Raw genomic sequence first — 18,004 nt, forward strand, 5'->3', positions numbered from 1 at the left:
GGCCATTGGAATGTGCTGCCTGGGGAGGTGGTGGAGTCACCATCATTGGAGGTGTTTAGGAGGAGACTTGATGGGGTGCTTGGTGCCATGGTTTAGTTGATTAGATAGTGTTGGATGTGATGATGTTGAAGGTCTCTTCCAACTTGGGTTATTCTATTCTAATCTGACACCTACAAAAATAAAGGAGATCCTCTGTTTTCTAGAGGATTGTCAGTGTATTTAATTTTGCTGCAACAATCTAGCCAGAGTAATGCCCTTGTTGTTGTGCTGGGCTGTGGCACTGAAAGCTTTCTCAGTAGGGATGTGCTGGGAACTTCAGCTAGAGCAAAACATAGCCACTCGGCTGGCTGAACAAGCATTCTGTAAAGAGATCACCTGCAGCTTGGTGGTCACAGCTTTGATTAGCTTAGTTCTTTCAAGTTTGGTGCAGATGAAGAGGAAAGTTGCTCAAAGAGGGCCCTTTAGAATCTGGGGAGTGTTTTACACGGTCTGATGCCTGCTTTTTCTTGTGCACTTAAAATGTTTGAGCTGCAAATCCTGTTCTGGGCACAGGATTTGATCTAGGGGAACTTGCTGATGGATCTGTGTCCTCTGTAATCGAAACAGGTCTTCTGCACTATACCAGAGTATTTTTGATTTAACACAAGCAGTATGTTTTGCATTTTCAATGTCCTCTATACATATTGCAATATACCATTGGATGTTAGTATCCTAGAGTTTATGAGACAGACACAGGAATATAGGAAACTCATTGTTGGAGGTAACTTGGTGTGCTTATTGTCATTGCTTCTATGTATTCTAATGTTTCTGGAGTAATATTAGTTTTTATTAGTTTTAAGAATTTATACCAAACCATGACTAGATTATACAAAGCAAACTCAAAATCCAAGAAAAGCAGTTGAGCAAATTTAGATGTAAAACTTAAAGGGTTAGAAAGGAAAACTCTTCTGTCTTTGAGAAGGCCTTGTGCATGAGTGCTAATACAGTGAGCAAACCGCAGCAGCACTGAGAAAAACAGACCCTTAGTTTAAATACAGTGCAGGTTTTCTTCTGTATTTCTTAGCTCCTTCAGTTCTCCAGGCCAGGTGTGAATTATGGCCTCAATGATTTGACCTAAATCTGTCAAGACAATCAGCTTGCTGGTGTAAATGCAAACTAGTTTTAGCAATCGCCAGCAGTAACATCTGAACCTCACTAGAGCACGAACTGTCTAGTAAACATGACAAGGTGTTTCCAGCAGGATATCTTTCTGTATGAAAATGAAATTTGCTTGTGGGATATGGTTCAAATACAAAAGAGGCCTTTTTTGGTTCAGTTTGCAATATTTGTCTACTCTATGTGTCTGCTCTTCTGTTGCTTTCGTGATTTCAGAGTTCAGCGCCTGTAAAAGCCTAAAACATGACAAGCAAGTAATAGAACAAGAGAGGTGGTTGAGGTATTTGATTTATTAATTTAAGTGGAGAGAAAAGCTGGCAAGTGGAGGAACTAATAGGGAACAACTATGTTGCACACACTGCTGGTTCCTGCCTGGCCCACTGCTTTCCCTGCTCCTGCAATGGCATTAGAGGTGAATCAGTGTTTTTCCACTCTTCACTTAATTTCTGAAATATATACAATGTTTATTTAAAAAATATAGTTCCCAAAGTTATGATTTATTTAAGCTAATTTTAGCCATCCAAAAGACAAGTTTCTCGCTGGAGCAATATTTCTCTTTTACCAAGACCTTTTTTCAGATCAGCTTCCTTGTGGAGGTGTCACTGTCTCTCCCTCCATTAAAGAGAAGACCCATACAACTAGATAGGACTTAGTGGAGAGAGGAATCCTGCCCTCAATTTGACAATGGACCTGCCATTTCTTAGGGTGTCTGGGACAATTGCAAGCCTGTTATCCTTGCTTTCAAGATTCAGTGGCACAATAGCTCTTAGGTGAATTAAAAGACTACTTTTTTTTGTCAGAATGAAGGTACATTTTATCCAAACACTGCTTGTGTTCCCAGTGACAACCGTGGAAAGTGGGTTTATACATTTGAAATAAGTGGGTTTATATCTTTTGATATGAGCCCATGGGCAATTTTGGAAAGACTTAAATGGCAATGGAAGATAAACTTTCTCTGTCTTCTCTGTACAGGTACTCACATATAATATTTCTGCTGTTTCTACAGTAAATATTTTATGCTTGAAGTGTCACACTTGCTAAGTTACTCTAGATAGCTACAATCCATCATACTTGCTTTAGTCTATTCAAGTAACCACTAGAATTTGTGCAGAAATAAGGTGCTGATAGACAACAGGGGAGGCACTCATCATACTAATTAAGCAGCAATAAGACATTTGTCCTCAGATTAATTTCATCATGTTCCTGGTTTCAATGCTCTGCTAAATTTGTACTCTTCTCCTTAAACATCAATGTATCACCACTGACTGCTATTCCCGTTCCTCTCCACCACACAGGTACATTCCTCTGTGGTTTCTGCTTGCAAACTATTTACTTCTGATGCCTGGAGTTATATGAACCCATATATATTATATGTTTCCCCGGAAGATAAAGTCACTAGTGCATTCCTAAATAGATATAAGTGGGACACATCTTATACTCATGTGTAGTGTCTTTACAAAAATAACAGCTATGTACAAGAAGCAGTACTCAAAATAGGAAAAAAAGAAAAGAAAGAGAGAGAGAATACAATCAGGTTATCTATCTTTTATTCCTTACTGCAAAGAACTAAACCGTGGCTCCAAGTGCCACATCCAAGCTTTTTTTGAACACCTCTGGGGACGGTGACTCCAACACCTCCCTGGGCAACCCATTCCCAGTTCTGGGCTCCTCAATTTAAGAAGGACATTTTGATACTTGAACGTGTCCAGAGAAGGGCAATGAGGCTGGTGAGAGGTCTGGAGAACAAGCTCTATGGGGAGAGGCTGAGGAAGCTGGGGTTGTTTAGCCTGGAGAAGAGGAGGCTCAGGGGAGACCTTATTGGTTGTAGCCAGGTGGGGGTTGGTCTCTTCTCCCAGGGAACCAGCCTCAGAGCAAGAGGGCACAATCTCAAGCTGCACTGGGGGAAGTTTAGGCTTGAGGTGAGGAGAAAGTTCTTCACAGAAAGAGTAAGCCATTGGAATGTGCTGCCCAGGGAGGTGGTGGAGTCACCATCCCTGGAGGGGTTCAAAAAAGGATTAAATGTGGCACTTGGAGCCATGATTTAGTTGTCATGAGGTATTAGGTATTAGGCAATAGGTTGGACTTGATCTCTGAGGTCTTTTCCAACCTGATTGATTCTGTGATTCTGTGAAGTTTTCTGGGAACTAAGTTTTTATTTTATCCAAATTCAGTACACAAACCCCAATAATTATTTATTACATATTTATGTAAGAGGAAGAGCCAGACAATAGAGAGGTCTATATTTCATATTGAAGTTAGTAATACTTCTAGGAGTTTACATAGTTTTCTGACTTTCATAAAAAGAGTTTAAAAACTATTTTAAGATCTTACCTCGAAATTCAAGGCTTGCAGCTAATCACATCAGCTACCTCAGTCTAGCAACAGTACAATCACTTTGTTTTTACTGTAATATATGTTAAATAAATAGATTTAACTTGATCATTTTACTTTATATTAAAATTCGGGGGGGGGGAAGGGTTTGTTTGCTTGTTTTGGTTTTTTTGGGGGGGGGAATGAGGGGCGGTTTGGAGTTGTTTGGAGTTTTTTTAATGGGTACCCATGAAAGTCAGGCATCTAACTACAGTATCCAAAATATGAATTTAATCTTCTTAGGTGGTCAATAGAAGGAAGTACACATCAGGAAGGTAATTCAGTCTTTCTGAAATGCTTACTTCTCTCCATTGACTACAGATAAGCATCAAATATTCACATTTCTACCTCAGTTTCCTCACCTATTCATAACTATGGGTGATGATTCTTCACAGTTATTGTATATTGAGATTTTATGTGACATGTTCTGACAAAGTGCTGGATCTAATGTAGGCCAAGTGTGGCCAGATAGGAAAATGGAAAGTGTAGCTGCTATCATATGCTTTGAAAACTCGGAGAATTCAAAGCAAACAACAGCAGACAGGACTTGGGAAAGAGAGAGAATGCAGAAATACTTTACATTATCCATAATGTTGTTACAGAGAAAGAGCCATTGATTAAAAGCCTGAGGAAACAAAATTATTTTTAGGAAACAGAGAAGCAAAATCAAGACAAATTCTCCATCACAAAATAGGTCCAGGGTGGGACGATAGCCCTTGAGATTTTACTGGGAGCAATGAAAGCTGACAAATTTTCTGTCATGGTAGGGGAGAATGAGGGCTAAGAGGAAAAGCAGTGCTGGAATTTTAATTCTCCTCACAAAGACTGATTTGAGAAAATGGAAAGTCTTGGCACTTAGGTTAAAGCAAATTCAAAACCCATAATCTGAAAAAGGTGTCAAGATATAAAAGGAAGGTTCAACATCAGATTTCATGGGGATTAACACCAGATGTTAATAATTTATGTTAATTTTGCTATAGTTTTTTTAACTGTGATTTTTGCAACTATGGTTCTTACTGTGAAACCCACATTTTCCCAGCTGCTTTACTTTGATTTGCATGATACTTTTCCATGAAGGTGAGAAAGCTGTTAGCTTCTTTCAGTGTATACAAACATACGTGATTTCTCCATCCTCATTAACCTCTGATCTCTGATATAGCACACCACAAAATCACAGTATCACAGTATCACCAAGGTTGGAAGAGACCTCAAAGGTCATCAAGTCCAACCTATCACCCAAGATCTCATGACTAGACCATGGCACCAAGTGCCACGTCCAATCCCCTCTTGAACACATCCAGGGATGGTGACTCCACCACCTCCCTGGGTAACCCATTCCAATGGCGAATGACTCTCTCAGTGAAGAACTTTCTCCTCACCTCAAGCCTAAACTTCCCCTGGCACAGCTTGAGACTGTGTCCTGTAACCCATCTTACTGTGTCCCTTACATGGCTTTATGAGTTCTTTGCTACATTTTCTATTTTGGAACTGCATATGGCTGATGTAGTCACTGGCTGATTGGTGGTTTGGGCATTTTTATTTTCAGTAAGTTTCAACATTAATCCCCCAGAGCTCTTCTGATATATATATATATTCTTAACTGTTAGACTTGAGGTTTGGAAACCACAGGCTGCCTGGGCTCAAGACCAAGTTCCTTGGTGTGAGGTTACACCTGAAGAGTACCTGGACCAGTCATCCTATAAATCCAGGGAAAATATGACAGGAAAATAACACAGTAGTAGGTAATCCATGGCTACTGCCACAGGGAAACACTGAAATGCACCTGGAAACTATAAGCTTGGTAATAAGAACAGTTCTCTATCTCCAGGACAAGACCCACAGATAGGAATTTACATTGTTTTCCTTTCAATGAGTTACATTCAATGTACCTTCAAGACAAGGTATGTGTCTGGATCTGTGCAAAGACTGAGGTGAACTTTACTTACCCACCTCCATGTTAGGATTTTTCACATGGGAAAAGTTCATCCTCCAGCTGCAGTTGAGTAACCATCAGTCTTACACAAATCTTCTGCAGTGGGATTCTTGTGCTCAGTTTTAATATCTGAGTAGCTATTCTTTCTCTATACTCAGTAGAAAGAAGCAGGCACTTATGTGATATTGTTCATCTCATTTAAAGTTTGACATGTAGGAACTAATTCGGTTGTCTAAATGTAGTTTCTTGCTGACAAAGAGTGTCTTGAGCCATCCACATGAAACTGGTAGATAAAGACAGAATTTACTGAAGACTGTGCTCTTCCCTAATGGAAGGCAGAAGGCCCAGCATGGTGCCCTGTTGTATTTAAGCTATTGGGTGGAGTCCTAACTTCTCAAGTTTTCACCATTTAAGCCATTTAGTAGTGGGATTTAGTACTAGACTGTAGATGCCTGAATGTATTTCTTGAAAACTGATTTTCTCTGCTCCCACTATAATCAAAGCACATTTAATTACTACTGCCAGTGGTACCTGGAGAGCTAGACAGAACTTTTTCAGAAAACAAATGATTCAATGAATCATTGAATCAAGGATTATGATAGTGTTTGGCCTGACTTGTGGAAGCCAAATTATTATATTAGCTGGCATATGGGGGAGTTCTGTAGTGGTTAGTCTCATTTGAGAGAGGTGGAATTATTGATTACAAAAACTTTTCCAACCTGTTTATAGATGGCAGACTTGGACTTTGCATTCAGGTACTTGATCTAGCACCAGTTAGATGACCTTGAATATGTTCAATCTAAACAACAGTGGTTTTGGGTTTATTTAGCTCATGATCACTTTATTTTCATTTGTTTGAATTTTAAGTTTTAATCAGTGCATATATGTATATATATGTTAGGTTGTTTATACTAGGCTATGCAGGGCCTCAATCAGCTCTGCAGGAGAGAGGTTTATTTTTACTGCTAGTCAGGTGGTGTTCTCTGACATGAAAGTACATCTCGTACTTGCAAAACTGTTGTAGAAAGGTAATGCCTGAAGGCGTGATAAAATTGTAATTAAAGAAGATAAATCTCTAGATCATGTTTGTAAGAAACTTTTGCATGAGGAAAGGTATTCTTCTGTCACAGAGGGCAATTAATGTCTGGAAGAAGTATGACCAACACAGTAGAGCGTTTTGGTTTGTTGTTTGTTTGTTTGTTTGTTTGCTTGTTTGTTTTTAATGGCTACGGTTTTGTCTCCAAAAGAAAATACAATAGGATACAAACTTAAAGCAAACCATACTACTTCTAGCAGCTTTTGGTCCAGAAATATGCTCTTTTGCAGGCTAGAAGTCTTTTACATGCTCTGTGGTGCCAGAAACATTTTTTTTTTAATTTTACATTGAACCAAAAGAATTCAAGTATAGCACAGGGTTTGAGGTGACAGTTTAGACACTTCCTCACAGAAGAATTATCCTCAAAGGGAGATTATCTGGGTAAACAAGCTATCTGTCAGAAGGTGACCTGGAAAGACCAATGTAATGGGATCATTTCAAGCTAGCTATGGGCAGGGTGGCTGACAGTCTTGAGATCCCTAATCATAAGACCCGTCCAAATTGCTGTCAACAACATTCCTGCTAACAACTAAACTCAGGAACTTTTGTGTCAGTGTCAGCTTTCACAGAACTACTTGCAGGAGACTGCCTGGGACTTTGCTGTATGCCCTGTGAATGATGCAGCACACTGCTGTGGTAGCGTGAAAGTTTAATCCTTCCACCACATAAAGCACAGCTAACTCAGTTGGAGAAGTGAATGGAAAGCTGTATTTTACAAGCAGAATGAAATGCAATGAATATATACAAAATATACAGTATTTACAGTATATACAAAAATACTCGAGGTCCTTTCCAACCTAAGTTATACTGTGGTACTGTGATACTGTGAATGTAACACAGAAAAACCTTTTCAAGGAGAATCCCCCTCGGGTTCCCCTCAAAACCCCTCTCTTTCCCCCCTTTCTTGTCCAAGCTAACTAGATGAAAAAAAGGAGAAAAAAAGATAAATAGGTATTAAGAGGAAAATCGTTAGTTCAAAGCAGTTGTTAAGAAAGTTAATTTTCTTATCTCATCAGTTTCAGTCCAAGGTCAGTTGCATGCAGACTGGCCAAGAACAGAAAGAAGATTCTGTGATTCTGTGAAAAGACTGAGGACAGACTGTAAGCTCTTGAAGCTACATTCTACTCATCTACCAATGAAATTTGTTTAGAATTATCTTTGTTTTGCTTTTCACACCTAAACATTAGCTAGAGAATTCTGTAGCTCTCACGTTCTTAAAGGCACAGCCCAAAACTGTCACAACTGCATACAGAGGAGTAAAAAACTGCAGAACTGTGGTCTGACAGCCTTATTTAAGTGGCATATACTAGGATCTCTGTACAGGTGATAGCCTAGAATAACCAAAGCTTTCTGAGGAGTCATCTGAAACAGCTAGCTCCTCTGTTCTTTCCTAGTTTGAGTGAATTCATCTGCATTCTTGACCTGCATCACTGCAACTTATGGCAGTTGGCAATGATGCCTCAAGCTGGTATGAGCTCATAATCAACCTCCCAGCATTGCTTGGACAGACTCTAGTATCTCTTGCATCTGATACACTCCAGAGTTTGGTGCCGGATTTGCTCTCTTTTCTGGTAAATACCTCAGGTGCAGCACCAAACTGTGCTCCTTTTGTTGTCTTTGCTTTTCTGTCCTGCAGCACAAAATGAAACTCTATGATTCAATGTCTGCCCAAACCCCCTGGCAGGTGGTGAGACCTTCTACCAACCTGTTCCTGAGCCTTGTCTAAAAAGATACAGGCACTCATTAGTTGTATGTTAGTGCCATGTCATTTCCATGGTAGATGTTGAAAGATGAGGGTAGGACACAGTCATCACTGCTGAACAAAAGACAGCTAAGGAAGGAGCTCAGGCCCTGTACCCAAGATGTTCTATGTCACTTAATTCCTATCCGATTTCTTAGCTTTGTTTTTGGCTGCATCAACTAGCTGTCTGCAAGACAAATCTCTAGGACGTTAGTCTTAAGCCAATTTGAGGCAAGAAAGCTGGTGCCACCTGGCCTTCAGGCCAGCCAGAGTACCAGACTTTCTTGAGCAGTTTAGACATAACCTCAGGGTCTGTGGTAATGGAGTCAGAGCCTTTGTGAACTGCGACACTCTTCCCAGGATGAACCCATTCACGGTTAGAATTCATACACCACAACTTATTTTCCCAGATAATTCTTAACAACAGTAATCTTTTTGTCAGGCCTCGTTAGCAGCAGCAGCAAAAAGTTTCTAGAAGTCACACTTCTAAAACATATTTAAATATTGACCTAGAAACCTGGGAAAATAAAGCTACTTTGTCTGAACGAATATTTCTGCATATGTATGTGATGAATCAAACAAATGAATAGATTCATTTAAAACTGTCTTGCAGAAAGGAGGGAAGGAGGAAGGGAAGGATGGGAAGCAAATAAACAGGAACAATGCACAGCTCCTTCCCTGAAGTACACAGCTGCAAGTATGAGTTGTCTTTCAAGCAAGAGATTTAGAGCTCTGATTACTTGCCTCTTACTTTTGATTACATCTCATTCACAGCTGGACCATTCCAGTCTCAAGACCAGGGCTCTATTGTATCTCCCAGTTTAGAATGAATCAGAGAATCACACAATCTTAGGAGCTGGAAGGAACCTCTGGAGGTCATTGAGTCCACCCCCCTGACAAAGCAGGATCACCTAGGGCAGACCCAATATGAACACATCCAGGCAGGTTTTGAAAGTCTTCAGGGAAGCAGATTCCACAACCTCTGTGGGCAGCCTGTTCCAGTGTTCCATCACCCTTATTGTAAAGAAGTGTTGGCTCGTGTTGAGACAGAACCTCCTGTGCTGTAGCTTGTACCCATTGCTCCTTGTCCTGTCACTGGTCACTACCAAAAAGAGTCCATCACCTTCATCTTGACACCCATCTCTCAAGTATATACAGATGTTAATAAGATCCCCTCTCAGCCTTCTCTTCTCAAGACTAAACAGCCCCAGTTCTCTCTTTCTTCACAGAGAGATGTTGAAGTCCCCCAGTCATCTTCACAGCTCTTCATTGGACTCTCTACAGCAGATCCCTCTCTGTCTTGAACTGACACAGTCTTGCAGGCGTGGTCTCAACAGGGCAGAGGGGGTGGAGAATCTCCCAAGACCTACTGGACATGCTTTTCTTAATGCACCCCAGAATGTCATTTGCCCTCTTGGCCACAAGGGCACATTGCTGTCCCATGGATAACTTGCCCAGAACCTTTTTCCATTTACTGTAGGCTTCCCTCTTCCATTTGAATTTTTCTAGCAGCTCCTTGCTTATCCATGCAGGTCTCCTACCTCCGCTACTAGATTCTTTTCCCCCAAGGCTATACATTTTTTCTAGAGCTTGAAGGAATTGGTGTTTCAATATTAAACAGCCTTCTTGGACCCCCTTAACATCTAGAGTCCTAGCCCACAGGATGCTTTTAAGTAGTTCTTCAAATAGGAGAAAGTTAGCCCTCCCAAGGTCCAGGGTAGGAGTTTTACAATTTGCCCTGCTTCTTTTCCTAACAGTACTAAACTCTATCATTTCATGGTCACTACAGCCAAGGCTGCCTCCTACCTTAAAGTCCTTGACCACACCTTCTTTGTTTGTTGATACAGACAGTCCTCTCCTTGTTGGTTCTTCAACCACCTGTATTAGAAAATTGTCATCAATGCTCTGCAGGAGCTTTCTGAACTGAGTATGCCTGGCTGTATGATCTTTCCAACTACTATCTGGGTGATTGAAGTCACCCATGAGCACAAGGTTAGGGGATCTTGAGGCTACTTTCAGCTGCTTGTAAAAAGCCTCAACAACTTCCTCTTGGTTTTGTGGTCTGCAGTAGACATGCACAACAATGTCCCCCATGTTTGAATGTCCTTTAACTCTTACCCTTAAGAGTTTTAACCACTTTCTTTACCCCACTCTGAGTTAAGCGCAATGGATTCTACCTGCTTACTCACACAGAGAGCAACTCCACCTCCTCATCTTGTCAGTCTGTCCTTCCGAAAAAGTAGTCACCCATGACAACATTCCTATCCCACCATGTCTCTATAATTGTGATGAGATTGTAGCCCTTTGTCTACACACAGATTTCTACTTCATCCTGTTTATTCCCCCTGCTTCTTGCATTGGCATAGGGACACTTCAGAGACTTAAACAAGTATGAAGGTGACATTGGAGAAGAGTAAGAAGAACCACCAAGAAGATGCTTGCTACTGTTGTGATTGTTCTGGTCTATATTCCCATTGGCTGCAATGGCACACACATTGCCATGTTGGACCCTGCCCACTAAGAACTTTAATTTAAAGCCCTCCTAAAGTTGGCTAGCCTACTTCCAAAGACTTTTTTGTTTCCTCAAGACAAGTAAAGGTTTAGAAGGCTTTTTACCCGAGTTGCAGTTGCATAACATTTTTGTTCATGTGAATTTTAGATAAGTACACCGCATTAAATTAACATAATCATGTTCATTAAGCATGTTCATTGATTCATTCCTCCACCTTCCCTTCTTTTTCTTCTATGCCACCAAGGGGGCATTAATGTAAGAGAACTTCCATGCATGCAGAGCTCTCTAAGAGGCTTATCTTTTCTCAGCCTCCTGACCAAAACACTTAAAATATTGATCCTTGAGCAACATGTATAGCATTTGCTTCCAAGTATTTGTAATCAACCTACTAAATAATATGGTTATCATGTGCTGAGATCAATAACTTGTTTTTGACTAGTTTCTGATGTGCCTTTCACCGGCAAGTCTCCCTTGAAATATCAAAAGTACTATTAACAGGAAATTTTAAATGGTTGATTTTCATAGTATAAAGGACCTGTGATTTAGCTGCCTTATCTGTTGTAACAACCACTAATAATGACTATCTCAAAGAAATGTTCAAGATGAATTACTCTTACCTTCTCTCCTGAAAGTGGGATACTGGCATTTGTCTATTGATGTCAATCTCATAACCATGTGAAATAACTATACCAGAGTCCATCTGAGGTTTACAGGGCTGTCACTAGCTACAGTATAAATAGGAAGAGATGGGAAGTTGAGCAAATGTGGTCAATTGTCATGTGGTTAGAGTGCATAACATATGGCACTTTTAACTGGACTTTGTGCTTCCTCCATCTCCATTATTTTCTGATTATTGATCTCCATCATGTGCATATGTGGTGCTTCAAGTCAAGGGATTTTTGAGAACTCCATGACCATCAGGTCATGGAAGAGGAAGAGGAAGCTCAGGGGTGACCTCATTGCCCTCTACAACTACCTGAAAGGTGGTTGTAGCCAGGAAGGGGTTGGCCTCTTCTCCCAGGCAACCAGCACCAGAACAAGGGGACACAGTCTCAAGCTGCGCCAGGGGAGGTTTAGACTCGAGGTGAGGAGGAAGTTCTTCACCGAGCGAGTCATTCATCATTGGAACGGGTTGCCCAGGGAGGTGGTTGAGTCATTGACCCTGGAGGCGTTCAAGATGAGATTGGACGTGGCACTTGGTGCCATGGTCTAGTCATGGGGTCTGTGTTGATAGGTTGGACTCGATGATCCTCGAGGTCCTTTCCAACCTAAGTGATACTGTCATACCACATATAGCTGGATTTATACTTCCACAAAACTCTGACATCAGCTTCTATCATCAGTGAAAACACTGTCATTCTCCCTGTCTACTAAAATAAATACCTACAAGTGGCAACCTGAATTTAGTTGTTGTATCCTGCAATTTAATTGTACTAAACTTTTTCAAAGTGACTGCTAGATTATGACTAAAGGCACGCTAGCAGTAACTTGTCTATGCCCACACATCACAAAATACTGCTTCTTAGTAAACTTACTCCACACACACATACAAAAAAAAGGACATTCATTTTCTTGGCCAATCTAAACAAATCTAAGCCTATGTTTCTCTGTGGGCTCTTTTGCTTGACTTGGCTCCTTCTTCTGGCATGTGCAGCACATCTCAGAAGTTGCCTCAGTATCTCTGTTCAGCTGAGCCAATATAAAGCATTTCTTCTTAGATTTTTCAATCCTTAAATGACCTGTATGGTCATTTAAGCAAGGGTGCAAGAATGACCTTTTTATTTATCCTTAAATTAAAATTCTGTCTGTGTCTGAAAGTCCCTCTTGAACTGGCTGGTGGGGCCACTCTCTGCTAATTGCCCTTAAAAAAATAATCCTTATTCTTAGCTAGTATTAATCTTTGCTGTTTGTTGCTGCTGCTGCTGTTGTTGTTAGTTTTTTGTTCATAATCTGTAGAACATTCCAAATTGAAAACTATGAACTAGGAATCACTAGGGTTATGCCTAGATGACCAGGGCTAGAAATGCATCTAGGACTGAGATGGCAAAAATACACAGCTTTCTCAGTTTACATTGAACTGAAAGCTAAGAATGAGGGCTGAGCAGAAGTTATTGTACTTAAACACACTGTGATTTGGACATCTGGGAGTACATCGCTGCCCATCCAGGTGGCAAATTGGACAGAGCTTAGATTTCTGCCTTCCTTTGCCATACCGGTTTTAAGACCTACAAAAGATGAAGCAGACCTGAGCCAGCCAGAGAGACAGAGACACTGCAGAAACTGTGGAAGCTTAAAGTGTTGAGCCAGTGATGACTTTAAAAACTTATTTCCACTGTCTTAACTCTGTATAGAGTGTTGTCCATATAGATTTGCCATTTGCTCTAACAGACTTACCCCTATCCTTTTGGTTTTCCACCTACTTAATTCCTCTCAGAAATCCACTGAAAAGATTTAATCGACAAATAAAGCCAATAACAACAGTGCTAACAGAACTAATATTCTCTCTTAGCTCAGTTTGCTGTGCTCCCTTATTCTTCACTCTTTGACTGTCATGTGTATATGTTTTCTATGTTCTGTGGTCCTGAGACTTTCCCTGATTATATATTTATGCAGTTGAGGTAAATTGCATGGTTCTTAATGGTTCTTATGGCAGAGTGTGAGCTTCTAATATTAGGTCTGCAGAGTATATGCATGCCAAATATATGCATACCAACATCCAGCTTTGAGGGAGAAAGCATGTTGTCAGAGATTGAGATGACAAAGGGAAAGCAGCACTTTGCTGTGTACTGAGCACCAAAAAGGTGTTTCTTTGATACAGGTTCTTATGTCTCAAAACACATGATTACTCTTAGGACTATCTGCAGATATCTGCATCCTTCTTTGAAAATTATTCCAAGATGTAAATTGTCATTGAAAGATTGTACTCTCATGCTACATATATTACTTGTCACAACGTGTCTTGTATGGTGAATTATTTGCCACAAGGAAGAGTACTGTACATAAACCAAAAAGGGCCAACAAAAATTATGAGAGGGCTGGAACACCTCTCCTAGGAGGACAGGCTGAGAGAGCTGTGAATACTCAGCCTGCAGGAGAGAAGGCTTTGGGAGACCTTTTTCACAGAATCATAGAATTAACCAGATTGGAAAAGAACTTTGAGATCATTGAATCCAACCTATCATCCAACACCATCTAATTAAACAAACCATGGCAACAAGTGCCTCATCCAGTCTCTTCCTAAACACCTCCATTGATGGTGACTCCCCCACCACCCTGGGCAGACCATTCCAATGGCCAATCATTCTTTCTATGAAGAACTTCTTCCTAACGTTCAGCCTAAACCTCCCCTGGCACAGCTTGAGACTGTGTCCTCTTGTTCTGGTGCTGGTTGTCTGGGAGAAGAGACCAACCCCCACCTAGCTACAGCCTTTCAGGTAGTTGTAGAGAGCAATAAGGTCTCCTCTGAGCCTCCTCTTCTCCAGGCTAAACAATCCCAGCTCCCTCAGCCTCTCCTCATAGGGCTTGGGCTCGAAACCTCTCCCCAGCCTCATTGCCCTTCTCTGGACATGTTCAAGTGTCTCAATGTCCTCCTTAAATTGAGGGCCCCAGAACTGGACATAGGATTCAAGGTATGGCCTAACCAGAGCTGAGTACAGGGGCACAATGACTTCCCTGCTCCTGCTGGCCACACTATTCCTGATGCAGGCCAGGTTGCCACTGGCCTTCTTGGCCTCCTGGGCACACTGCTGGCTCATGTTCAGTCGGATGACAACCAGTACCTTGTGGTCCCTTTCTGCCTGGCTCCTCTCCAGCCACTCTGCCCCCAGCCTGTAGCACTGCATGGAGTTGTTTTGGCCAAAGCACAGAACCGGGCACTTGTACTTGTTAAATACGATCACGTTGGCCTTTCAGTACTTAAAGGGGGCCTATAAGAAAGATGGGGGCAAACACTTCAGCAAAGTCTGTTGTGCTAGGACAAGGAGTTTTAAACTGAGAGTAGATTTAGACTAGAAGATTTACAGTGAAGATGGTCAAACATTGGAACAGGTTCCCAAAGATGTGGTAGATGCTCCATTTCTTTGCATGCCTGGAAACATTCACAGTCAGGTTGGACAGGGCTCTGAGCAATCCAATGCAGTTAAAGATGTCCCTGCCATGAGCAGGACTATATAACCTTTAAAATTCTCTTCAAACCCAAACCATTCTATGATTCTGAAAAGAGTAATTTGAAATTTAGCCAATGCTGTCTGTTGCAAATATTCTGTTTATGATACATGTAATGATGATGGAGAGACTCAGCTCCCTCAGCCTTTCCTCATAAGAGAGTTCTGTTCCCTTAATCGTCTTTGAGGCTCTGTGCTGGACTTTCTTGAGCAGTTCCCTGTCCTCCTTGAACTAAGGGGTCCAGAGTTGGACACAATGTTGGAGATGCGGCCTCACCAGAGCAGAGTAGAGAGGAAGGAGAACCTCTCTCAACCTACTAACCACACCCCTTCTAATACACCCCAGAATGGCATTGGCCTTCTTGGCCACAAGAGCACATTGCTGGCTCATGGTCAACCTTTCATCTCCTAGGACCTGCAGGTTCTTTTCCCCTTCCCTGCTCTCCAGCTGGTCAGTCCCCAACCTATGATACATAGGGTTGTTCTTTCCCAGGTGCAAGATTCTACACCTGCCCTTGTTGAACTTCATTAATTTTTTCCCTGCCCAGCTCTCCAGTCTGTCCTGCTGAATGGCAGCACAACCCTCTGGTGTGTCAGCCACTCCACCCAGTTTGCTGTTTTATTCAGTAATGGACACAAATGAGAAGGCTGCCTCACAATCTCAAACAAGAATGTTTTGAAGCTCGTTGCCAAGGCTAAGTCATGTTGGTTTGATCTATAGCATGAGAATCAGAAAGAGCACACAAGGCCATGAAGCCTGCAGGCTGAAGAAGCCAGATCTGCCAGGATTCATTTTTATATTTTATATAGGAACAAAACCTTGGCACGTACTCTTCTCCAGTTCATGCTTGCAATATTTTTTTTCACAAGGGAGATGTTTAGGCTCCTGCCATCCCAACACAACCCCACAATGGGATCTTTGGTGATAAATAACATGTATGTAGCCAGGAAGATCAAATGACTAAGACCTGAATGTGAAACGTAGGGCATAGAAATGTGGCAGTATAAATACAAAACTGTTTGGAATTCTGCATGGACCAGAATTCTTCTATATTCAGTACTCTTTTAACAAGCACAGAAAACACAGACCCTGTCCCAGGATTATCTGGGACAAGAGCTGACAGAAGGGTATGAAAAGTAGAAATAGAATTATGACACACTATTATCCAGCATTACAAATATGCAAGCTATCTCCCTCACTGTGTAGGAGACAGAAAAATTTGCTGGTATTGGATCCACAGAGTAGTGCACAGAGAGCACCCTGTGTGAGACAGTCATGCAAAGACTGGTTTTGGAAGAAAAGTGAGCATTTCAAGCTGCTATCAGTGCAGAAACACTGCCCAATAAAGTAAAAAAAAAACAAAACATGAGAGAACTTGTCTTTGGGTTCATCATCTGTCCTGGCAGAAAAAGAGTACTTCAAAAGAAAAAATAAGAATAAAAACATGTCAAAATACGAGAGAGATGGATCAGAGAAGAATAAAGCTGTGAATGACCAGAAAAATAAAAGTTTGTATTTATGTCATCAAAAATAATATTGCAAAAAAATTTAAAGGGACTTGAAGGAGACAGGAAAACTCTTTTCTGATTTCAAGTAGTTAACTTCAGCATTTACCAACTATTAGTCCAGGACACTCAAGCTCCCTTTTATAATAGCCATTAGTATAGTGAATTGCTGCTAAAATCAACATCTAATACCAAAAGAGTTAACTTATCTGCTTAAACCAACAAATAAATCATCCTACAAGAAAGTCTTTCAACTACTGTTTTTTGGAATGACTCCCAATAATATTAATGGCATGAGTTCTTTCAACTTCAGCCTTTTGGAAGGCCTCCCAATAAAGTTAATGACACAAAGCTCTTTCAACCAGTGTCTTTTGGAATGTGTTCCTTTAATGTTAATGTCATTCCCTCAACTCATTCATCATGATGATGATTATAGCATCTTGGTAATTGCACATTCATTTTCCTATATATTGAACTACCTTTCTTTGTAATAAAGTAACATTTTAGGTAATTAAACAGCATTTTGATCTAAGCTATATTCAGCATTAGTATATGCAGTGCTTACAGCCAAACGTGGAGAACTGAATTAGTAAAACAATAATTTCACTACTATGGAAATATTGACATTTTCAGACACAGTGCATGCTTCAGTGAGCGACTCTATTACAGGATAAACTCAGGTATGGAGAAAGTAATGCAAAAGAGACTTGTTTTGTAATTTGCCCAGTAGTGTTACCAAGCTAGCTGATGTAACAAAAATGGTCTGAATTCTTTATGTGGCTACCTGGAACAAAGTTATAAAATGACAGTTTCTCTTTTAACCTTTTCTAAGTGCCTATCTCTGAAATGCCTGCTTTGTTACGAGGTATAGTTTGATGTACTTTTTTCTTGCTACAATAACATTGAGTGTTTTGGATTCATACAGAATATCTTGGTCTGTGAGTTACAATGGTAACTTGTCTCTTTATGCTCTCTGTCTAAACTACACATACTGAAAACATGACAGGTTTCTCCTGGAACAAGTCCAGAGAAGGGCAACGAAGTTGGTGAGGGGCTTGGAGCACAAGCCCTATGAGGAGAGACTGAGGGAGCTGGGGCTGCTTAGCCTGGAGAGGAGGAGACTCAGGGGTGACCTTATTGCTCTCTACAACTACCTGAAGGGGGGTTGTAGACAGGCAGAGGTTGGTCTCTTCTCCCAGGCAGCCAGCACCAGAACAAGAGGACACAGTCTCAGGCTGCGCCAGGGGAAGTTCAGGCTGGAGGTCAGGAGGAAGTTTTACGCAGAGAGAGTGATTGCCCATTGGAATGGGCTGCCCAGGGAGGTGGTGGAGTCGCCGTCACTGGAGGTGTTCAGGAGGAGACTTGACAGGGTGCTTGGTTACATGGGTTAGTTGATTAGGTGGTGTTGGATGATAGGTTGGACGCGATGATCTTGAAGGTCTCTTCCAACCTGGTTTATTCTATGTAATTCTATGTAACAGTCCAGTCCCCTACCCCATCTGACTTTTTTTGGCTGTTGTTTGGTTGT

The sequence above is a fragment of the Melanerpes formicivorus genome, unplaced genomic scaffold (genome assembly GCF_026170545.1).
Source record: "Melanerpes formicivorus ecotype bairdi unplaced genomic scaffold, bMelFor1.0.p_v2 SCAF_1, whole genome shotgun sequence".
Lineage (NCBI taxonomy): Eukaryota > Metazoa > Chordata > Aves > Piciformes > Picidae > Melanerpes > Melanerpes formicivorus.